The sequence below is a fragment of the Ambystoma mexicanum genome, chromosome 11 (genome assembly GCF_040938575.1).
Source record: "Ambystoma mexicanum isolate Mex_15411 chromosome 11, UKY_AmexF1_1, whole genome shotgun sequence".
NCBI classification, from domain to species: domain Eukaryota; kingdom Metazoa; phylum Chordata; class Amphibia; order Caudata; family Ambystomatidae; genus Ambystoma; species Ambystoma mexicanum.
In genome coordinates this window covers 421,162,385-421,185,641 of record NC_090934.1, presented here as the reverse complement: position 1 = coordinate 421,185,641, position 23,257 = coordinate 421,162,385, and the positions used below count along the sequence as shown (strand labels likewise).

Here is a 23,257-nt window from a genome sequence, read left to right as displayed (position 1 = left end):
TCATTAATGTCTATCGCAATGGCACCATCATAGCCCAAGGTTCTCAACCCAATATTCTCCTTCTTGACCTTTGCCTGCCCACTCTCTCTAACCTCTCCAACGCCACCGACAGGAGTACCACACCCCTATACCCCTCCTCTGAAACCTTTCAAAGGTGGTAATCAGCTTCACGTATCTACGCTCGCTCTGCTGTCAAACACCCCTCTGACATCGGTCTCCTTCTCGAAGATTTGCATAAAGAGGTCTGGGGAACCCTCTACTGGTATGAACACGGCCCATTGACCTGTCCTTGGCTGGATGTCCCCTGGGAGGGTCTCAACCACGCTTTAGTTCACTATGCTTTTCACAGAGGAGAAATTTCCATACACATATCAGTCTTTGTCCAACCCGTAGGTAGTCCAGCACCAAAATGGTAGGAAATTCTCCTCTGAACAAGAGTACCAACAGCAACCCCAGACACGTGTTTCAGCCTAGTCGGGCCTCATCCGTGAGTTGGAGCTGTGCCTCTCTAAGCTCAGTGAGCAAGGGGCCCACGTCTGGATTCCCCTGGTAACTTAGGGTGAGAACCCAAATTACCCAAAATTTGCATAAAGAGGTCTCGGAAACCCTCTACCAGTACAAACACGGCCCATTGACTTGTTCTTGGGTGTATGGGGTTGCTGTTGGTACTCTTGTTCAGAAGGGAATTGCCATAGCATTTCGGTGCTGGACTACCCATGTGGGCGGGACAAAGACTGATATGCAAATGGAAATTTCCCATCTGTGAAAGGTACAGTGAGCTAAAGTGTGGCTGCAGACTCTAGAGTGGTTACCTTCCCAAAGAACAGGCCATTCTTGCCGTGTTCGTTCTCATAGAGGAGCGCCCATGACTAATTTTTGATTTCCTTCTCGAATACTTTGACGTCTTTGCCCTTACCAAGACGTGGTTCACTGTCAGCTCTTTCACTGCTCTTGACAATCTCCTCCCTGAGAGCTACAAACTCCTCTCCAAACCCAGGCCCAACCGGCCCAGAGGTGGACTGGCTCTGATTTTCCCTGCTTCTTTCATACCTACTCAAACCCACACCTATTTTGAATGCCTCGTCTGTAGGCTTGGGTTCTCTCCTACTCTGTCACTCACCCTATCTACAGGCACCAAGGCCCAATGCCTCTCTTCCTCTTTGAATGGGCTGAACTCACCTCCTACCTCTTGATCTTTACTTCCAAACTCCTCCTCCTTAGTGACTTCAACATCCACCTCGATTTTCCTGAATCAGCCACTTCACTGGAAACATCCCCATCTCTAAATTGGTCACCACCACGCTCTCTTGGTCTGACCACTCTCTCCTCTCTTCCCACTTGCGGCCCCACTGCCCTGTTATGTCTGCCTCCCGCACTGCCAGCCTCCTTTGCTGTCTTTCATGAAGTGAGTGTCAATCGCTGATATTGCCTGCACTTTCATCCCCACTCCCACCCCAGATTCTGACACGGTCCTTGCTACCCTTCACCTCTCCATCTCTAGCACCCGTGACATTCTTGGCCCTGTCATGAGGATCCGCGTGAAGCCTGCCTCCAAGTGCAAAGGATGGTATGACTCCGATCTAGCTTCTCTGAAATGTAAGTGCAGAGTTGCTGAACGGAAGTGGCATACCTCGGGTTCGTCCTCTGACAAACTGGCATGTTGCCTGCTCCAAAGTTAATACTGTTCTATCCGCTCCAAGAAGAGGGCACACATCCAAGCCCACATCTCTGGAGAGCCACTAACAATATGGCTGATCTTTTCAAAAATCTGCAAGGAACTCGCCAATCCAACTGCAATCTCCACCTATCTCCTCCCATCCAAGGCTCTCGGCACCATTTTGGCCTCCCATTTCACATTTAAAAGGCAGGCCCTCCTGTCTTCATTCTCCACCACCCCATCTCCACTCCCGCTCCTGCTCCTCCTCTGCCTCCGTTGGCTCCCCACCCTCCACCCGCACTTTCCTCCCTCCTGCCCATAGCACCTGATGAGATGTCTTAAGGTGTCTGCTCTACGAAGGTCTTATCCAAACAGGTGCTCCCCTGGTCTTCACCGATAAGGACAACATCTCCTCTCTCGCCCTGGCTCTTGCCGACTTCTGTAACCACTACTTCACCACTGGCTCTTTCCCTCTATCCCTCAAGCACTCCTTTGTGCACCCTCTCCTCAAAAATCTGTCTGCTGACCCCTCCTGCCCAGCTAACTATCGCCGTATCTCCACCACCCCCTATCTGGGTAAACTCTTGGAGACGCTAGTCCTCACCCAATTGATCTTTCATACTGAACTTGTTGGTTGCCTTGCATGACCATCAATCTAGATTCTGGGCATCTAGAGGCACGGAAACTGCTCTCCTGAACACCTGTGAAGACATGCTCGCAAATCTTGACTAACTATCCTGCTGTTCTCATTCTCCTCAATCTCTCCTCTGCCTTTGACACAGTCAATCATTCTATCCTCATAAAACAGCTCTGTGATACTCTCGGCATCACAGACTGGGCACTGGAACGGCTGACCTCTTTTCTCACTAACCACTCTTCCCAGTTGCAACTGTGCACTTTCTCCTCCACCACCTCACTCTCTACCTGTGGCATCCCCCAGTCTCTATCCTATCGCTCTTCAATATCTATCTCGCCCCTCTTGCTCATCTGATCCCCTCCTTCTCTCCTCATTTGCAAAGTTATGCTGATGACACAAAGCTTTCCTTCAAACTCCCCTCTACTACCTCCTCTTCCTCCTCTCTCATCCCCAATTGTTTGACCGCCATCCAGGCATGGTGTGCCGCTAGCGATCTCTGTCTTAATGCCAGTAAGAAAGGAGATCTTTCTCATTGGGACACATGTGCCCTTTTTCCCTCCTACCCTCTGGCTGCCCTCCTTGGGCCCTCTACCCTCCCCATCCTGTGAGGCTTAAAAACATTGGGGTCATCTTTGACTCCGCTCTCTCCTTCACCCCTCACATCTTGGGCCTTGCTAAGAAGGCCCACTTCCAGCTTCACCTCCTTAGAGGCATTCCCCCTTTACTCGCATTTCCCCAGAAGCTCAATGTCTCCAGACCTCCGGTCCTCTCTATGGTGGACTGCGACAAGACTTATCCTTGGCCTCCAGCCCAGTGACTCTCTCCCCGGCCCAAAAAGCTCTCCACTGGCTACCGGTGGCTGCGAGGATCAAATTCAAGACCCTCTGCATCATTCACAAGGCTTTCTGGGGCCTCAGACCACGCCATCTCCAACTTTCCCTCCCTAAATACTTCCCTGCTAGAGCCCTCCGCTCCTCTAACTCCAACTCTCTGCTTATCAAACATGTCTTCAAGCAGAGAGTGAGAGGCAGGGCTTTCTCTTCGACTGGTACCTGCCTTTGGAACAGCCCCCCTGCCCCTCTCAGACTTGAGCGGAGCCTTCTTAAGTTCCGGAAACTTCTCAAAACTCTGCTTTTAGCTACCCCTTTCCCTTCCCTGCTAATCACCCCACTGCTGCTGAAATTGACTTCCTGGTCCTTCATGAATCTCAGAGGTTACCAGGCCATCTACCCAGTCGACAACAGCGTCCTCCCATCCTCAGACTGTCCTTGTGGACGCCGTGCCTGGTGGCTGTGCATCCCACCCACCCTTAGGATTCCTCCACCCTAGCACTTAAATGTGGCCTCGTCCCCTGGCTCCCATTGGCACTTCCCTCCCAGGCTCCCACCGGCACTTGTCCAGACCTTGCTCCGCCTAACCCCCTCCCTTCCCGATCTCCTGCACTTCTCTTCACTGCACTTGCACGTCCGAATGTCACAAGGCCTAGTAGGGTCACAATTGTATATTTACTGTTTTGCCACTGTTATTTACCCTTGTTCCATCCCCACTTTGCCCTGTGGCGCCTGGAAACACCATTCTGTTGTATAGGAGCCTAACAAATCCTCAATAAATAAATAAATAAACCCTCTGAATGCTATATAAATCCCTACACAGTCAAACTTCAGATTGCATCTCTGAGCCTTAGGTACCTAAAAGAAAACCTAAGATTGGCCTCGCAAAACCTGCTCACTGCCTGCGAAACCAAATGCAGTAGATATGGTGGATGTACCCTCCACACCCAAGGCTCCAAGCTGTGGAATATTCTCCCTCACCTTTTAATACTTGAAGAGCGGACCACATGGATAACTTGTGTTGCCTGTTTCAAAACTTCTCACATCATGCTCCTCTCGAAGGTTTGGGCATATTGAAGGATTAAACAACCTCCTCTCAATTCCCTCAATCCCCAATCCTATCACTGCGGCATCTTGACTGATCCTTCCCGTTCCACTTTGTAACTTTCTCGCAGAGTGTACTGATGCAAGTAAGCCTTTACAAAACCAATGATCAATAAATAATCTGAACCGCTCAACCAGTTGGATTCTTCGTGAAAATGTTTGTGGTTGGTCGTAGAGTCGTGCTCAAGTTACAAGGCTAGTCAAACAAAGTCCAATTGGAAATTTCCACAAACAGAAGTTTGCTTGATAGGTGAATTTATATGGACAGCCGACATATGTTTTTCGACCGGCAGGTCATTCTCAAGGCTGTATAAGTCCCATAGAATACATAATAATAAATCATAAATAACCATGGCAGAGATGCCCCAAACAATTAGGAAATAAAATGAGAAAAGCAAATTAAAAAACAAAAAGATCAAAATTAAAATGAATTGTGACATGTACATGACGTATATTCCAAATATAATGCCAAAAGCATGTCAATATTTACATACCACATTCCACAAAGCAGGCAGAAGGGTTTAAGCAAGTGATTAATATCGTTGGTAAATCAAACAAAAGAAAACATAAAAACAAATGATCACAATGGATTTCAAGGAGGGATTTTCCTAAACAGAACTTGTTTAGTATTTGGTGATAATTATTTGAAAACAGTGCAATATTAATCTTGATATTTGACATGCAACTATATTAGTCACTATTTTGAATTAAGACAAATTTTCCAAAGAAATGCTGTCCCAATCCGTTTTGCCACCTCAAATGCCCGGGTTCATTGTGCCTTATCAAAGAACAATGGACAATGCCATTTGTTAATTTGTGAATATGAGTCAAAACAGTGGTGGGAATCGCCTATTCCCATCACTAATAAGGTCATAAGATGGCCATAAAAATATGATTCCAAACTTGTACGACGTGAAAACACGTGGCAAGTGAAAGTTGTCTTACCCGATTGGTGATTCTTGCACAACAAATGACAAGTGAATTTTAGGGATAACAATAAAGCATTATCTAAGAATTGTGAAATCTTGAATATAAAAAACGAAATTGCATGGTGACATCATACCTGAAGAAGGATTAATATCCCGGAAGAATGGTCTGTTGCACAGAATTCCGTCAAATTGGTCGTGTGGAAACCTGGTATAACTGAAGATTATAATTAGCCTTACATTAGTGGCTGGATGAACATATATACCTGCAAATAATACATACAGTGTATCTAGTGTCTGTTTCGAGCCGCAATAGTATCAATAATTGAAACCAATATCAAAGGATATGTGATGCTGTACAGTTTTGCTGCAAAAGAATGCATGTAACTTACCCGAAAAATCGGAGCTGCCGTAAAGTGAAAGGGCCAAATCCCAGCAAATTGTATTACTCGACACGATCCACCTTCCGCGATGCACTTTAACGTTTTTTCGTCATTTTCACTGTTAATTTTTCCAGCTTCTGTGGATGAGCTGGAGGGTTAAGAGGGGTTGCTGCCAGTTTTCACACAACCAATTCCATTTATCTCTTAATTTAATTTTGGAGAGTAAATTTATGAGTGGTCAAGAACGCACAGCACAATATATGGAATCCACAGATACCCAGTTGGATTCTTCACTTGGAGTTTGTTTGAACTCCGAAGCTTCAGATCTCTGGTCCGCCAAACCATCAAAATTACTGCTCTCCACATATAAAGCTAATTTTTATTTTTTCAAAAAACACGTCCTAATTTTGCCATTCAACAAAACGCAGGTGTACCTCAAAAGCTCAGACAGCCTGCAAAGTTTTATCATGTTCTTTTGGTTCTCTTTTGGCTTTTGCAGAAACCAAAAAATGTCAAAATTAATTTTAATGAGAAAGGAAAACAATCTTGGGAGACCCATTACAACTACTGCCCCCTTTGAATGATCTTAACTTTGGGTGTTCATCACCGCTCAAGTGATGACGATTGTGTCAAGCGAAGGTTTTTGAAATGTTGGGGCAGATTTTCTCGATTGGCATTGGCTGTAGGGAAATGATATCCTTTATGCACATATAAGCACACAGTCCATATTCAGCATACAGTACCCTAGTACATTTCCATTATGAAATAAACAGCAGCACAGCGTAATAGAAGAAAATGAGGAAACAGTAGGAAACACTTGTGTCACCTAATAACTGCTCAAACCACCACTTTCCTCTTTGGTAACCTTGTTTTTTTCTACAAGCATTGTCAAAACCATAAGGCTTAAGTTGCCATGTGTCAAATGCCCGATAAAGGTCATGGCATACCCAAAAGATAGCAATACAATTCACACAATTAGAAGGGATGGCAGTCAACAAAATATTTTACACAAAACAGAGAAAAGCTTCAAACAGAAAAAAATATAGCTAATAAAAATCTGGTCTGTCAAGACTCGGGTGTGGGGAACTCTGTTAAATTGACAGCAGGGCCAACCAATTGCAAGTGAGGAGTCCAGTGAATGTTTGCCCTTCAGCAAATGATAATGCTAAAAACATAAAAAAGGAGGGAATGACATTACTAAGGCGGATGTGTATTCACCCCTGGCAGTAGTTTTTTCATCATTAGATTTTGCTATTGGGACACCTTTGCAAGGGACGATATGTGGAGTCATTTACTCCACAATATGCAGCTTTAAGCGCCCTTCTCTTTCCAATCACCACCCATTCGCACCTCTTAAGTGACATCCCCAGGACTGTAGCCACCAAGCCCCCCCCACTTATTACCTACAGACAGCTTTGCCTGCAGCATTTTCACGTCAATGGTGCTTTATTGCACAAGACATATGCCGATCGCTGCCATGCAGGGCTATGTGGTGGCTCGGGAATGGGTGTCACAGATTTTTATTAGCTATATTTTTTCTGTTTGAAGCTTTTCTCCGTTTTGTGTAAAATATTTCGCAATCAGGACAGTGTGCAAGAACCTTGGAAGCATTTCAAAGAATAACAAAGGAATTGGGGGTACCTTTGGCAAATTCCTAGGCATCAAAATCATTTCAGGACAAGGGAACATGCCACCTCCCGGACAAGAAGGTGGCGGAATTTAGGGAGTCAGTGTACATATGCGTAGGGTCTAAAATATTGACCATGCCCAGCTTCAGCGTTTGGTGGGACAGCTCAATTTTGCACCAATTATCCCGATGGGGCTCCCATTCTACCATGCTGTAGCTGGGGCTATGTCTGGACTCACAGAAAAACATCATCACACTAGACTGTCCGCGTCAGTAAAAGAAGATCTCAGGGTATGAGATAGTTTTTTAACAAACTTCAATGGTATACAGGTATGGCCAGAAAGAGCACAGCACAACCAAGACATCAGGCTATACACGGATGCGGCAGGGAGTGTGCGGTTCCAGTCCATTTGGGGAAACAAGTGGTGCAGGAAAGAATGGCCAAGAAAATGGGTGGGCAGGTGTCTGACTAGAAATATTACCTTGTTATAACTATTCCCGATCATTGTGACATTGACAATTTGGGGTGAAGGACTCGGGGGCAAGCATGTGATATTTTGGTCAGACAGCATGTCAGTGGTAATGGCAATTAACAATCAGAGGACATCGTGCCCCATAGTACTCAGGTGTTGGAAACATATGGTGCTGGTCTGCTTAAAGAGAGGAGTGTGTTTTTGTCAAAGCACGTCTCAGGGGTTCTCAATAAAGCTACTGATGCATTGTCTCATTTTAAGATGCAGGAATTTCGAGGATGGTTGCCACAGGCAGTAGTAGAGAAGACTCCCTTCCCCGACACACTCTGGAGTTTTGGTGCCCCAGGTTAGATGCATTGATTGCAGGATCGCTGACTGGGAAGACCAAGACAGCATATGAGAAAGCATTCAGGGAGTATTGGCAATTCTGTCGGGACAACGGGAGGAGGGAGACGTTTCACAGGGACTCAGTGATTGCCTTTATGGGGCACTTATATGAAACAGGAGTGTCCGCTGGGATGGCAATAGGAAAGGTGGCGGCCATCAGGTTTATGGCTGGGTTACAGGGGGTGGTGAGTCCCACATATGACATTGCAGTAAAGAAGGCGATTGGAGGCAGACACACAGACGCAAGATGTCCCCTTGACCTCTGGAAACTTGAGAAAATGGTGCTAGCATTGTGGGGGGTTGTTGGGATCAATAGGAGGGTGCACTATTTAGGGTCGCCTTCGTCACAGCCTTTTTTGGAGCTTTCAGGTTGGAGGAGATGCTAGGCACGGCTAAGACAGATGCATTTGGAGGGCTGTCCTTTTCTGACATCAGTTTAGAGAGGATCTTGGGGTGCGGATATATATCAGAAAGTCAAAACAGACCAAGAGGGAAAAGGGGTGGTTGTACTGATAGCTGGGAATGGAAACAGTAATTTGCCCAGTAGCAGCTCTGTGGGACTTTATCACACTCCGAGGGGACTGTGGGTGACCTCTGTTCAGGCACAAGGGTGGCTCTCATACCTCCAAATTTCAATTCAGAACAATTTTTCAGAAGTGCATTGTCGCAGCGGGACTAGGAAGGCTACATTCGCTCCCCATTCCTTCCACATTGGGGCAGCCACTACTGCGGCAGGGAATGGAATGAGGGAAGAAGATATCATGAGGTTGGGGAGATAGAAATCTGGGGCATTCAAGCGATACATTAGGCATCACTTGACTGCTAGGTACAAAGTAAAACCAGGGGCTAAGGGATGGGACAAGAAGGAATGGGGAGGGGGCTAGGAACAAACAGCAATGAGGAGGGCTAAGTGAGAGCTAATCTCGACCGTGCATAACACGATTTTCTTTTCTGTTATTCATAGAGGATGGCACCGCCGCAGGTGGTGTGGGTAATCAGGCACTCGTTCGTAAGACGAATGGAGAAGAGAGTGAGAAAAGGAAACCCCAATGGGGGGCGTGGGAGCACAGAGGCAGCAACACACTGGAAATGCAAGGGTAGAATGACAAAAGGGCAGGTTTGCAGCATCGTGACGGAATACAGGGCAAAACAGCGCTTCATCTGGTGATCCTGCGTGTAGAAGGAAACTACTTGGTTCAAATGGGACGGAAGTAGCTAAGATAGCACTGGTTTCATTATTTGGTTAGCTGGGCAACTTCTGCCCAAGGGCGGAGATCGCCCGGTCACAAATCATCCCAAGGACAAGGTGGAGAGTTGCAGGGTCATCAAGGCCACTGAACACCTCCTCTAGGAAATTGAACAATGAACTGGCACGTTTAGCTGGAGGTCGACTGCGAGTGGTGGCCAACGGTTTGGTGCGGGGAACAGACAATATGCATCACGGTGGTGTACATTTATCAGACCAAGGAACAGACTTAATGTTTGAGAACTTTCTGGCCGTGATAAACACGGCGCAAGCAAGGGGGGAGTACCTCCGACCAGTTGGTCGAAGGTCCTGTGGCCGGCAGGGAGGACCATGTGGTCAGTGATTTGCCCCTCCGGGGGGACCCCGAGGCCAGTTAGGTCAAGTGGTGAGGGCATGGTCTGCATCCCACTGGGATGACTTTGGGCCAGCAGGGTGGTCCGATGGGTAAGTGGATGGGAAAAGGGCGGTAGGGGGTCCAGGAGGCGAAAGTTAATGGTCAAGAGAAGGGTGCCTCCTGAAATCACCGCCCAAAATAGGGTATGGTGGGGTAGTCCGCAACAGCCTAGGGGGTAACTCACCGCTGTACAAACGCCAAAAGGGAGCAGAGTTAACAGTTCCACTGGGAACTGCCTGTCACAAGGAAGAATTACTGTTAATATGAGTTATGGTGTATGTTAAAAAATGCTGATTAAGATTGTGTTTTGTAATTACTAGGGTCGTGTTTATGTCAGAAATGCACTGATATGATTGCGTTTGAATAGTGTTAAAGGATTAAACGTGGACAGATATTTCCAAAGAAAAAGGATGTGTGGGTTCTTTTCTCCGGTCTGGCTGCCACTGCCTCCCTGCTGAGCCCCACTAAAGTGCGACGATGGCTTACAGAGATGACATTTTGTGCTGTCTTTAGTAAAACAAAATATAAACTTACATTTTGTTTAAAATTGTCATTACAGATTGCGTAATAGAGAAGTGTGCTTGTGTGATTATGTTTGCAAAACGGACATGCTTTGGTGTTTTCCCGCATTAAATGGAACAATGCACATGCTGATAGGGCCCAAAGGGATAGCGGAAATAAGTTTGTGTTTGGGTTGTGCCTCCTCTGGCTTTCATTTGTCCCCGCCAATTCCCCACTTGCCCCTTCCCTCACAAATGTGGGGTATTTTACTCTACTATAAAAGAAAACAAAGAGGGGGGGTATTTACAGGGGTGCTTGAATTATGCACGGATATATTTCTGTGAGCACACAGAGAGGAGATGTAGGCGCCTTTTTGTAAAGCAAGTTGGGGCAAACGGTATTGCGATGACTTTGAAAAGTGTTGGCTGTTTATACGCGTAAGGTGTCACCCAAAGCAGCCGATTCGGCGGGCTGGCTGGGGGAGGCTGCTACTGCGGTTTTACTCTTGCTTTTTTCAGATTTAGAAAACTGCAAAATATCGACTGGATCATGAGCAAGCACTTAGCAGAAAAATTGGAAATACCATAGACGAAAAAAATACATACGCAGATCGTCCACATGTATGAATGGCTGCCCCCCACGGGTCCAGCCTGGGAGCAGCTTCTTGCTTCACCGGTGGACAGGATGCAGCATGCCTGGCATTTTTCTGCTGCCTGCTGCACCGCAGTTCGATGCACGTGCTTTCGTGACTACTGCATTTTTTGTGAAGAGTTTTACCTTTCCAGTCGGCCGGAAATTGTCGTTCTCCCCACCTCTTCCCTTACATTTCAATAATCTTTATGGACATGACAAGTTGCGCACATGCTGACAGTTATGTCTTAATATAGAAACATGAATGTTACTTGTGTACATGCACATATGCACACGCACAACCTAATATTAATAGTGTAGACAGGAGGGCAACAAAACCTACATTTCCGGTGTGGGGGGGCTAACTGGTGATGGGCTGGGCTAACGTGGAGGCTCCACCCCCTCTGCAACGTCTTTACGCTTGCTGGTGAAGCTTCAATGTTACAAGCAGTTAACTCTCACTGTTACGTCTGAATGCACCCACCTAAGACCTGCTGTGAGACTGACCCCACCCTTCTAACGGAGAAGTCCAGGCGCGCTCTGTCCGGCCACAGCTCTGTAGGTCAGCAGGTTGAATCAACATAGCCCAAAATGTCGGGGGAGGCTACAGCCCGAAGAGCTCAATGGTGTTGCGCCACTCAGGGTAGACATAGCTCCCTCGCCCCTGCCTTGTCCTCTCATTACTCGCTCGTTATCCCAGGTCCCCTCTCCGTGTCCTATGTCCCGTGTGTGTGTGTTCTCTCTACCCTGCATGCCCTCTCTTTCACACCCACAGCCTCTTCCCCGCCCCATTCTACTGCCCCCCCCCATGCACTACCTCCCGCCCCCCCTACACTCTCCACCCCGCCCACCCCTTCTTTGGGTGAAAAAGCGTGCTAGAGAGGAAGTTCACTTGCTTTGCCAATGAGCGCCTCTCCTAGAATGATAGTGGGGGGTGGGGCGGGGGAGCACTGCCTCTGCTCCAAACTAGGGCTTAGTCCGAGTCTGCTGGCTTCAAGACAGTCTCTCCCGTCCATCCTCCTATCTCGCCCCATCTCTGGCTTTCTCCCTCATTCTCTGCACCTTCCCTCTCCTCTCCCTGTCCCTCATCTCCTCTTTTCATCTCTCCCTCTCTGCTACTTTCCATCACCAACACCTGCTCTGTCTCCTCTCTCTACCCTTCTCTCTCTCTGTGTCTCCCCCTGCCCCTCGTTCCCTTGTTATCCACATCTCTAACCCCCTGCTCTTTGCCCACCCTCTCGTTACCCTATTACACCGCTCCCCGCCGCCCCTCCCCCCACCTTCCGGATCGCTCCTTCTCGCACAGTTTAACCGTTTGGATTGTATTCCACGGGCTCCCTTCATCCTGCGCTTTTAGGTTGTTGGCGGGTCACCCCTGCCCCTCCGCTGCTGGCTGGATTACGCTGCATCCTCACCTCCTGGAGACTCGTCCTTGTACCCTCGGCTCCTGGTGACTCGTCCTGGCAACCTCTTCGGATCAGGTCAAATAGCCTCTTATTTACTTTTTTTATTGTTAGCGGTAGTGACAGGGAGAGTGTTCTGACGTCCTCCTTCATCTTGGCATCATAGGAGCTCAGGGGCAACACCGTCGATGCTGGCAAAATAAGCTCAAATGGTTGCCTAGAACCAGGCTGATGATCCACACCTGTTCAAGAACTGCTAGGCTGGGAGTTTGAGTGAAGCTCTTCTGTCTGGGTGGTTTTTGGCTGGTATGCTGCTTTATCTGCGAGGGGGGTGATGTCGATTGGTATATAGGTTTGATAGCACACTGAGTAGAGTGCTTGCTGTGACATCTGTGCTGACACAAGTTTGAATCCCGGCAGGGCCAAACTCAGCCTTTTATCCTGTCGAGGTCGATAAATGAGCACCACACACCATAGGTAATAATAAACAGCGCCCAGATACTGAGTGTTTGTAGCGCTATATAAATGCTGAGTTATTATTATTATAGGGGTTTTTGGACTCGTGTTTTAGGCATGTGTTCATTTTCTTCTTCCAATGGTTCGTGTCTTGGTCTTCAAATTGTTGATTTGATCTTATGTTTTTTTTTTTTCATTTTAGGGGTCATGTTTTGGTTTCATGTTTTGGAAATTCTTTTTCTCGGGTTTTTGTGGAATCGTGTTCATGGTTGCTGGATTCTTCCTTTGTAGTAGAAGTACTTCCTTTTTTTTTTCTTTTCCCTCTTATTGTACCTTTCTAAGTATTTCTTTTATTGATCTTGGGATTGTTACTTTGGTTCTCTCTTTTTCTTATTCTTATCTTACTATTATGGTTCTTGTTTTGTGTTCTGGTATTGATTGTTCTTATTTTTTTGAGATTCTTATATTTTGCTTCGTGTCTTAGGAATGTTGTCAACGTCTTTGGGCCTTGGTCTTAGACTTCTTAGCTTAATATTGGGATTCCTGCCCTGGGAGTCTTTGTCTCCAGGAGCTTGTTTTGGGGTTCGTGTCTTGACCTTGAGATGTTTGACTTGGTCCTAGGGTTCTTGCTTTGTCCTTGGCTTTACATGGGGTTCTGGCATTGGCCTTGGCTATCTCGTGCTGGAGAGTTAATTCAGAAGTTCTTCTCCTCAGCCCGGCTCCAGTCTTCTTATTTAGGGGTTCGCTTTTGAATTTCATATCTAGCTTGCCATTTTTCTGCTTCAACATTCTTGTCTTGGGTTTCTTGTCTTGGTCTTCTAGCTCTTGTTGTAGGGCTCTGGTTTTAGCGTTGGGTTTGTTGTTGTCCATGAGATCCTGAAGTCCTGAGGGCATGACTTCAGGTTCTTGTTGTATATTCTTGTTCATGGGTGCTTTTCTAGAGGTTCTTGCCATGGGTAATTTGTCTTTTTCTTAAGGTTATTAGCTTTGATTTTTTTTGGCCTTAAATGTATTCTCTTAATGTTGGGGTCCTATTCTTATTGCTCTTTTACTTACCGTTTTGTCTTAATGATCTTTCTTCAATATTCTTGTGTTGGGGTTCTTGTTTTAATCCTATGGGGTTCTTGGTGCTTTTCTCTTGGGGTTCCTGGCCTTGGCATAACTATCTTGTTTTTTGTCCTTATAGCTCTTTTTTGGGGATCCTCTTTTAAAAGTGCAATGAGTTATTGGTCTCCTGAATTTGATATATTGTGTGGTGGTCAGTCAAAATGTCGAAATAAAAAAGTTGAATGACAAAAATGTCAAAAAAAATAAAAAAGTGGAAATGTATTATTTTTTTATTTGTTTTTTTGGGTTCGGTAAGTAAAAAAAAGGTTTAAATAAAAAATAATAGAAAAAAAGGGGGTTGGGGGAACCCCCCCATTTCGAAAAAAAACGTATTGAAAAATAAATTTGACTTTTTATTTTTTTGAGATTTTTTTTTCCGACCAAATCACTATAAACCATATTTTGTTGCAGCTAAAATAATTTCAAATGAATTGTGTCCTCCCATATATTCCTCATCTTATGATATATTGACCAGCTTCAGCTGCTTCAGATTTTTTCTTTCAACAGAAAGCGCTGTGAGTCGATGCGGTCAACTCGATGTCCCTCAAGGGCTTCCATCCCTGAGTCAATGTCATATATAGCACATGCAGCGCCCGTTGGCTTAAGTTTTTTTTTCCACGCTAGCTAACGCGTCTTAGAATTACGACACGCTTCTGTTTTTTATGTGAGAAAACTTTGTTTACTATGGCCTCGTCTTCAGCATCTTTAACCCCGAAGACCAGGTTTAAAAAGTGCTACAACTGTGGAGCCAAGATGTCCTTCATGGACCCCCATCAGGTGCGTCTGTGGTGCCTTGGCATCAAACATAGAACAGCAGACTGTAAATCCTGTCAGTTGATTACCTTAAGGCTCTGAAAGAGCTTGAAGGGAAATTAGCGGCAGCTAGGCCCCCTACTAAATCCCCTTCGATGACTTCATAGAAGAAACGATCATCCGACGAGTCGAGAGGTGAACTCCTCGAAGGAAAAGGTCCAAAAAACATTTGTGCTCCAGGAGCAGCTACCACTATTCCTCGTCCTCTTCGAGGAAGTTGAAGAAAAGGCAATATAAATGACCCACTTCGAGTTCATCAGATTCCTCCCCGGAGAGGAGTTTAACCAGTCCAACTAAACCCTCCACTCCAGCATAGTGGGAGAATTTCAGGCAAGAAATGTGGAAATTTTTGAGCGAGAGGCACCAACCCCCCTCGATGGAGAAGGTAAAAAGCCATGCTCCTGTTGAGCCAACTAAGGCAGACAAGGAAAGGCCTAATGCTACATCCTGCCTGCCCTCAAGGCTTCACAGCCTTCATGGCTACACAGTCCCACAAGGTGAATGTGACCTTTAGGACGCTTACTTTCATGTGCCGATCCATCACAAGCACAGAAAGTACCTGAGGTTCGCAGTTGGCGGTTCTCATTATCAATTTCGAGTTCTACTATTTGGGCTGACCTACGCCCCAAGAGTGTTCACCAAGTTGATGGTGGTGGTTGCAGCGAGTCTCAGGAGAGGGGGGATTCGTGACTACCCCTACCTGGATGATTAGCTGATCAGGGCTCGGTCTTCCACAGAGGCCCTGGAACATCTCGGCCTGCTACTATCTATGTATCCATCTATCTGCATTTTTCTATAGCGCCACTAACCCGTAGGCCTCCTGGCGCTTACAGAGAGAAAACATGGAAACAAGAAAAAAAAGAAAGGACACCAAAAAAACAAACCAAAAACAGAAATGTTAGTTTTGAGATATTGGCATGTAAGAATATTAAAAGCCAATTTCAGCATCGAAAAGAAAAGTTTTCAGATGTTTCTTGAAAAGGGTGGTTGAATTACTATCAGCAAGATGTTTGGGGAGGGCATTCCACAAGGCCCCCTCTCCACTGACTGGCTTCTTCCCCACAGAAGGCTCAACACGTTCTGCAGATGGTCACCAAATTCCAGAATGCCCAGCATCTTCCGGCCTTCGACTTTTTAAGGTTACTCTCCCTCATGACATCCTGCATTTTCCTGGTGCCAGAGGCTCGCCTGAGAATGAGATCCCTTCAATGGGCCCTCAGGACACACTGGTCTCAATTTTGGGACAAGTTGTCAGACCTACTTCAGGTTCCAAACAGGGACGCACAGGATCTTCTGTGGTGGGCCTGCGAGGACAATATTCTGAAGGGAGAACCTATTTTGCAACCATGGCCAGAGTTAAAAGTAGTTACGGATGCCTCACTCTCAGGGTGCGGAGCCCATGCCAGCGATCCATCACGGGTCGTTGGTCTCCATCGAACTCCAAACTAGACATCAACCTTTTAGAGCTGAAGTTGATCAGACTAGCACTGAAGGCCATTCTGCCCTCTGTACGGGAAGGAATGTCCTGATAATGACAGACAACACAGTGGCCATGTACTACCTCAACAAGAGGGGAGGTGTAGGGCCACCACCACCACTGTGCAGAGAGGCAATGCAGCTCTGGATCTGGGCAATTCGAGAGGGAATCTGCCCTTGGCGGTTCACCTAGCCAGAGAGCTAAACACATTGGTGGACGCTCTGAGCAGGCAAAGCAGTCTCCCGCGAGTGGGAGCCAGCTCTGGAAGTCCTTCAAGAGGTCTTCAACCAGAATTGAAAACTGTTGTGCTCCAGGGAATTTCCACCAAGAGGAGCTCTAGGGCACTCGTTCGTAGCGGACTGGAGTCTCCACTCTGTATGCGTTTCCTCCAGTCCCCGTCATTCCTTACATGATCAGGAGGTTGAGCAATGTCTGTAAATCCATGATCCTTATTCCTCCATATTGGGCCAGGAGAACGTGGTACCCAGATCTTCTGGACATGTCCGTCTGCCCTCCAATGCATCTTCCACAAAGAGAGGATCTTCTCTCGCGAGAGGAGGGTTGGGTTGGGTTCTCCATCCAGAGGTCAAGACACTCAACCTTCACACATGGTTTTTGAGAGGTTGAGATATAAAAATTGGGACCTCCCGGAGGACATAGTGAAGATTTTGCCAGCAATGAAATCCTTATACCGCTGCCGTTGGAACACATTCTGCAGCTGGTGTGGGGAAAAGGATGTGGAACCTTTTCAATGCAATACACCTATGGTGTTGTCTTTTCTGTTACATTTATCTAATGTGGGGCACCAGATTGTGCCATTAAAGGATACTTGACAGTGCTTTCCATCTTTAAGCGCCCCAGAAATTGTGTCGAGTTTCCATTTAGCTCAGAAAATGGTGCTACCTGCATTCTATCTTCCCCCTCATTCTGGTAAGAAAGAGGAAATGCTACATAGGCTTGATCCCAGAAGGGCTTTAAGATTTTACATTTCGCGAACGGCGAAAATACATCATGACTAGCTTTTCATTGGGTACATTGGACACAATCTTAGTTTTCCAGTTACAAAGCAAACTTTGTCCAGATGAATCATTTTGGCTATTTCAGAGTGCTACAGTGTGGCCAGGAAAGATCCCCCAGAAGGCACAAGAGCCCACTTCCACAAGGGGCATGGCAACATCTTGCACTCTTCATAGAGGGTGCCGATAAAAGACATTTGTGCGGCAGCCACTTGGTCTACCATCCACACTTTTACAAAGCATAACTATCTGGATTCATCCTCTAGCCAGGAAGGAGGATTTGGGAAAGCAGTCTTATATTAGATCCATGAATAAATCATGAAACATAAAATTCGTACTCCCGTCTCCAAAACCTGGGAGTCTATCATAAAATGAGGAATACATGGGAGGACAAAATCCATTCTAAGACCAAGTTACTTACCCATGTTAACGTTCTTTCAACTGTATGTTCCTCCCACATATTCCTCATCGCCCCTCCCAGCCTGCCCCGCTGTAGAATTTCCAGGCATTACTCTTTATGCTCTTTCAGAGTCTACTGCTGTCTAGGACTCGCTGAGGCTGGTAATTCTGCATGAGGAAGGCATAAAAACGAAACTGAAGCCAACGTGCGATGCACATGCTATATATCCCGACGATGACGTTGACTCGGGGATGGACGCCCTCGAGGGACATTGAGTCGACCGTATCGACGCATAGTGACCTCTGTTGAAAAGAAAATTCTGAAGTTGGAAGATATTTATTTATTGTTTTATTTATTGTGCATTTGTAAGGCACTTATACATCAAGAAATTGTGTTTCAAATCACCCACAGGGTGAAGGGGAGGGAACAAAGGCAAAAGAATAAACAGATTATCAGGGAAAAAGGGTGGACCTATTAGGCCTTGTGGGCATGCAGAACGTGCAAGTGCAGGGAGTTGTATCATAAGATGAGGAATACGTGGGAGGAACATCCAGTCGAATGAACTTTACCAGGGGTAGGTCACTTGTTCTTCTCTTGGAGTAGTAAATTCAATCAGCTGGCTTCGGGAGCTCCTTGTTCTGGCATAGTGTGTTTTAGAGAGCTCCTGCTATAAACCATGGTCTTTGTTCTGAGCCTTGGTTCTGGGCTGTAGTTCTCAAGACATGTGCCCGTGTTGGTGCCCTTGTTGCTCCCTAGAGCTACTTGTTCATCTGTCCTGCGGTTGCCTTGCTCCTACTCCTTAAGCCTTTTGCAATAGAGTGAACTTAGGTGGTATCTGATGAAAATGCTACAAAAGGAGGAATTGGATGATGTGGACAACATAGTGTGGCATTAGTAGTGTATGGTAAAGTTGGGGATCCTGTAAGGTGGAGTTGGCTGAGGTACACTTTGGTTCACTTGAGGTGGGCATAGGCTGAAGACTGTGGTGGTACAGTGATATGCACCTGATTTGATGGAGGCTGGACTTTTTATAGGTGCTGTTGGCTATCGCACTACATTTCTACAATCTGGGTGTGATATCAGTTTTTAGGAGGGACCACAAACTGGAGTTGCATAAGGTAGTCATATGATGCCCCTTTTTGTCATTTGCAGTAAAAAGAAGATTGTCTTTTGGTATCTGATGGTGTGAAGGTGCATGTCCCCAGGTGGTGTTGTGTGTTGGTCATTGGCTGCTTAAGATGCCTCGAGGGTGATGCCATGTCACAGGTTATGTGAGGATGTGCTACGACTACTATGACTTAATGTGGTGTTTGATGTGGTGGGCTGTGGAGCATTTGAGGTATGCATGGGGAGCCTTTGAGGGCTATCCAGTGAAGTGAGGGGATCATTACATGTTGAGGTTAGCTTAGAATGTTGCATACCACAGTGCTATCTAATGAGCAGAAGTTGGGTCGCATGAGGTGGAGTCAGGCGAAATGGTTTGAATGACTTCGGGTGGCATCGTTTGAGCTGTAGCCTTGTCGCAGGGGGCTGAGACAGGTGAAGTGGATGGAATGAGTAGTAACTGGTGAAGAGAGGCTGTGTCACGTGAAGTGGTCTTTGGTTCTTTTTGGGTGGGTGTACTTTGACTCCATATAATATACATTGGAGTCGTGTTATGCGAGCTAATATTAGGTCAGCTGACCTTTGAGTGTCTTGAGACTGGCATGAAATACCTTCCGAGAGGAGGCTGCGTCAGGTGGGAATGGACTAACGTCATGTTTTATCTAGTCGAAGAAACTGGTGGAAGAGCGTTGTGTAGATTAAGGGGAAGACCCTCAGCATCCCACTGAGGTACACACTGGGGGAAACGCACTTTCCAATCAGGTGCAAATGGAAAAGGAACATCTGGCTGTGTGAGGTGCACTTTGGAATGGAGTTTTTCCCCCACCCTGTGAGTAATGTGCGCTCTGCCCTGGTGAGGTGGACACTGAAAGGGCTGACCTCGCAACCGTAGTAGACGCAGACAGGCAACACCTCTCTTCCAAGTGAGGTGCAGACTCAGTGGGAATCCCTCTCCAGCTCACCGAGGTGTAGAGAGGTTGCCACTATCCTTGGCGTTGAGATGAAGCTTTGGAAGGGGGCCTCTCTGTCCCGCTGAGAAGCACACTGTACCTCACTGGGATGCAGCGTTGAAGAGAGCACTTCTCTGCCTCAGTGTGGCTCACCTCGCTGAGGTGTACACTGTCTCTCCGACAGACTGAGGCGGGGGGACTCTCCCCTCTCCTCTCTTGTGCCGCAGAGTCACGTGCCCCAGTGATTAGGCCGCCACGGCCTCAGAGGCTCTACACATGAAAGGCCCTGTGCGTAGAGTGGCCATTACTTCCGTGGGCTGTTGCTGCGCAGCCGGTTTTGTGTGCGGTTGTGTGCGCTTTATTTGCTCTCGGCTTCTAAATATAGTTAACCCCCTCGTGTCCGTGAGCACCGGTGTTATTACCTTTTCACTGCTATCACCACCTTCTACTTAAGCGTTTCCTATTTATCAACCTCGCTACTGTTCACCTCCACCCTATCCACTTTAGCACCACACTCCCACACCAGTTTACCCTGTACATCACCAAAATCCAGACCATAATCTCCGAAACACGGCCACGTTTGCCTCCCAGCCAGTCTTGGAAATTGACAAAATGACCTGGAGGAACTGTCCCCCCCCCCACCTCCCTGCATTCGTTGTGTGAGGGGGCGGGCGGGTGGGGGGTAATTTCTAGAGTATTGTGGGCGGGGCTGAGGTTGGGAGCTGGATGTTGAATAATGTGGGTGCTTTTAATAACAAATGCAAGTTTTGTATAAAAACGAAGTGCATTTTGGGAGCAGAAAAATGACCACCAAATTGACAAACATGTCTTTGATATCGCAACACGCAGGACTCGGGCCCTTCATGGCCAGAGAGCTCCTCAACATGGCGGAATTTCGGCCTCGGGTCTTAATAGAACGGCACTCCAACAAGCCAATTTTTGCCAGAGTGAAGCTCTGTCTTGTTCTGGACCAATTCCTCCCCCCTGCGCCAAGCTTTCTTCTTTCCAATAAACTCACACTCCAGCTTTTTCTGTCCTCCACCCTCCCCTTATAGATACTTATCTCTCCACTTCCAACCACTGTTCGCCTCCAGGTTCTCAAAATAAACCACCCTTACCGCATGGCTGTTTCAAATTCTTCCCTCTACCCCCATGACAGCTAGCTTTGTCTACACACCACCACTCCTCCTCCAGAACTTCTTCTCCTTAGCACCAGCATCGCAGCCAGATTTTCCTATCAATGAGTACCACTCTTTCTACAGATTCCCTGGCAATCAAATTCCACCTCCAATTTCTAGATCTTGCTGCACCACCAGTATCCTTATTCTCCATTTTCTTCCATCCCCACAAACAAAACTCGACCTCAGCATATTATCCCCACCCCACACAACATGCAGCATCTTAACTACACTACCTCTGCTGCACAGTCAAATTGAATTCCAGTATCTCAATTACTGCACCCGACTCATTCCACAATCTATGCTCCACACCTATGAGGAACTCGGCCATCCGCACAGTGGGCGTGCACTCGCCTGGGCTTTTTTGAAATTTTTAATGAAATTGAATGAAGGATCAACCTCCGGAAAATGTGTAGGGATAATCTACACACATGTTCCTATGCTCACCGCATGACATCCGCATAGACCTGTTTATTCTCTGTGGACACAGCCTACAGGCGCAGTCCCCCCTGTCATATTTAGTTGGGATATGACAGGAGGAGAACACAATGCATCTCCAGAAAGGGGAGGGCCAAACCTTCCCCGTGCCATTGCCAACCTAATTAACTAACAAAGGCTCCATGGATCTGCCCTGTCCTTTGGTTGGGCCATGTAGCTGGTGAAAGCAATTTGCATACTAATCAGAAAGTAATTCAAACAGGCCCACATGGGGCCTGGCTACATAGGCTTACAAAGGAAACAGGAAGCCTCAACAACCTTTCATATGCAACTGTGTCAACCTGATGCCAGCTCCCACCCTCAGTATCGATTGACAGTGAAATGACATGTCTGGGACTGCATGTTTACAGTAGTCATCTCCGCAGGGGGGCCACATTCAGAAGGTACAAGCATGTGGTTTGACAGAGCTAGAAAGTCTGGTCTTGCCGCAGCTTCAAGGGAGACCTGCCTCTATAATCAGGAACCACAGAGCTTCATTAACCAGAGCAACCCTTTTATCCACACAGACAGGAAGATGGGTGGGACTTCGTATTCCATGTTTTCACCCCTTTACCTTTTCTTTTGCAAAGCACTCTGGTTATGACTTCACGCATACAAGAGATTGTTGGCGGGAACCTAGGATTGGTCAATTAAGGTAGGCTTAGCCTACACCAATCCCTGTGGTCCATTTGGGTTTAAAAGAGGGCACAGCCCCTCTTTTGGCAGATCATCTGAAGGCTTCACCAGAAACAGAAAGAAGAACTCTGCATTGGACCGTGGCTGAAGCTACAGTCTGCCTTACATCTTCCGCCAGTGAAGGAAGGCCAGGACCTCCAAAAGGGAAGCAAGATCCCTCCCCTAAACATCTCCCTGGGAACAGAGAGAGATACCGAATCCAGAGAAGCCTCCAGCTGCTCCAGAACCGGTACCCCGCCAGCAAAAAGCATGCCCAGCTAGGCTCTGCAGCAAGCTTCCTAGATAGGAAGTGCCAGAGAGTCTCTGAACCCTAAACCAAGGACAAGACAGCTGCTTGCAACATACTCCTCAGCTTTGGACGTCTGCCTTGAAAGAAGACGCAAGCCCAGTGAAGAAGGTAGGATAAGTGCATAGAGGAGCATCTACTGACGTCTGCCTTAAAGGACATTTTCGAGTCAATCCAGTCCCTCGAGCTGCAACTGACTGCAACGCAGACCATTTTAATGCTGCAGTCGCTTAAAGACTTCCGAGACGCCCCGACCAGTGCTTCAGAACCGCCAACCAGCACTGACACAATTCTTGACCCCGAGCCGCTGTGTAAACCAGCCTGCAGCCATCCTTCCAGCTTCACTCACTGAACTGTTTGCCGCCAGATACCCCCAGCTGACTCCAGACTCAAACTCAGTTGCAGAAGCTGCAAGGCGTCCTGATACCGACTCAACCCTTTCGAGTACCAAGACCATCTACAAGCACTTGAGGTACACTGTGGTTCTGTCCCCCTGGTCCTTCTCCGAAGGCCCCTAGAGACATTTTGCGTCCCATTGCTCCCTTTGTGCTGAAACCAAGTATCCTTGAATTGTTGTGATTATTTACTATACCACCTAACCTCCTGTCAGTATCCAGAGTGCATCCCTTTTCCTTCTTTGAAACTGTCTGTCCTCTGCATTCCTTTACAGGGTCGGTTGTATTTCGTAGTGTTGCTAGAACTGTCTGTTGTGATAATAATAAAGTAGATATTTGTATACAACCTTGACTGGACAGTCCCTTTTATCATTGGGTAATGATTGTATTTTCTCTGTGTTGCAACTAACCAACGATCCACGACCTTTCGGAGAAAAGCTTGCAGTTCCATCCATGTTACCAAAACGGGACAAGGAGGTTTATAATTTGCTTGTGTTTCCAATCTGTTGGGATCCATTTTGGTGTACTGCTGATTGATGGTTTAGAAACCCTGGGCCACTTGTGCCCCGGAAGTTGATTTGTCACAACCACGTTCAGGCTCTCTGTTCAACCACAACATACCGTGTCTAAGTTCCCGGTTGCTCCCCCACTTTCCACTTACCTCTTCTTTCCACCAGCACATTCCGCCTCTAATCTGTCTGTTC

At 46.9% G+C, this 23,257-nt stretch overlaps 1 protein-coding gene and 1 long non-coding RNA gene across 17 annotated transcripts in view; one reads left to right on the top strand and one right to left on the bottom strand.

Annotated features, from left to right (window-relative positions):
* LOC138503473 (uncharacterized) overlaps positions 1-11,061 on the bottom strand; it is a 297,695-nt gene extending 286,634 nt beyond the window's left edge. The window contains exons 1-3 of the long non-coding RNA XR_011279644.1: positions 10,771-11,061; positions 5,547-5,674; positions 5,292-5,371 (exon numbers count right to left, since the gene is read on the bottom strand). This is a non-coding gene — a long non-coding RNA (uncharacterized lncRNA). The remainder of the gene's footprint in view (positions 1-5,291; positions 5,372-5,546; positions 5,675-10,770) is intronic.
* DGKZ (diacylglycerol kinase zeta) overlaps positions 1-23,257 on the top strand; it is a 1,700,725-nt gene that overhangs the window by 449,668 nt on the left and 1,227,800 nt on the right. For 2 of the 16 annotated variants that reach the window (XM_069623230.1, XM_069623228.1), the window contains exon 1: positions 11,718-12,276. The exons of 9 other annotated variants lie outside the window; for them this stretch is intronic. The gene's annotated coding sequence lies outside the window, so the exon portion shown is untranslated. Of the gene's footprint in view, positions 1-11,716; positions 12,277-23,257 lie in introns of those variants that run through there. 5 more of the 16 variants (XM_069623229.1, XM_069623223.1, XM_069623226.1 and 2 more) reach the window with 5 other exon arrangements.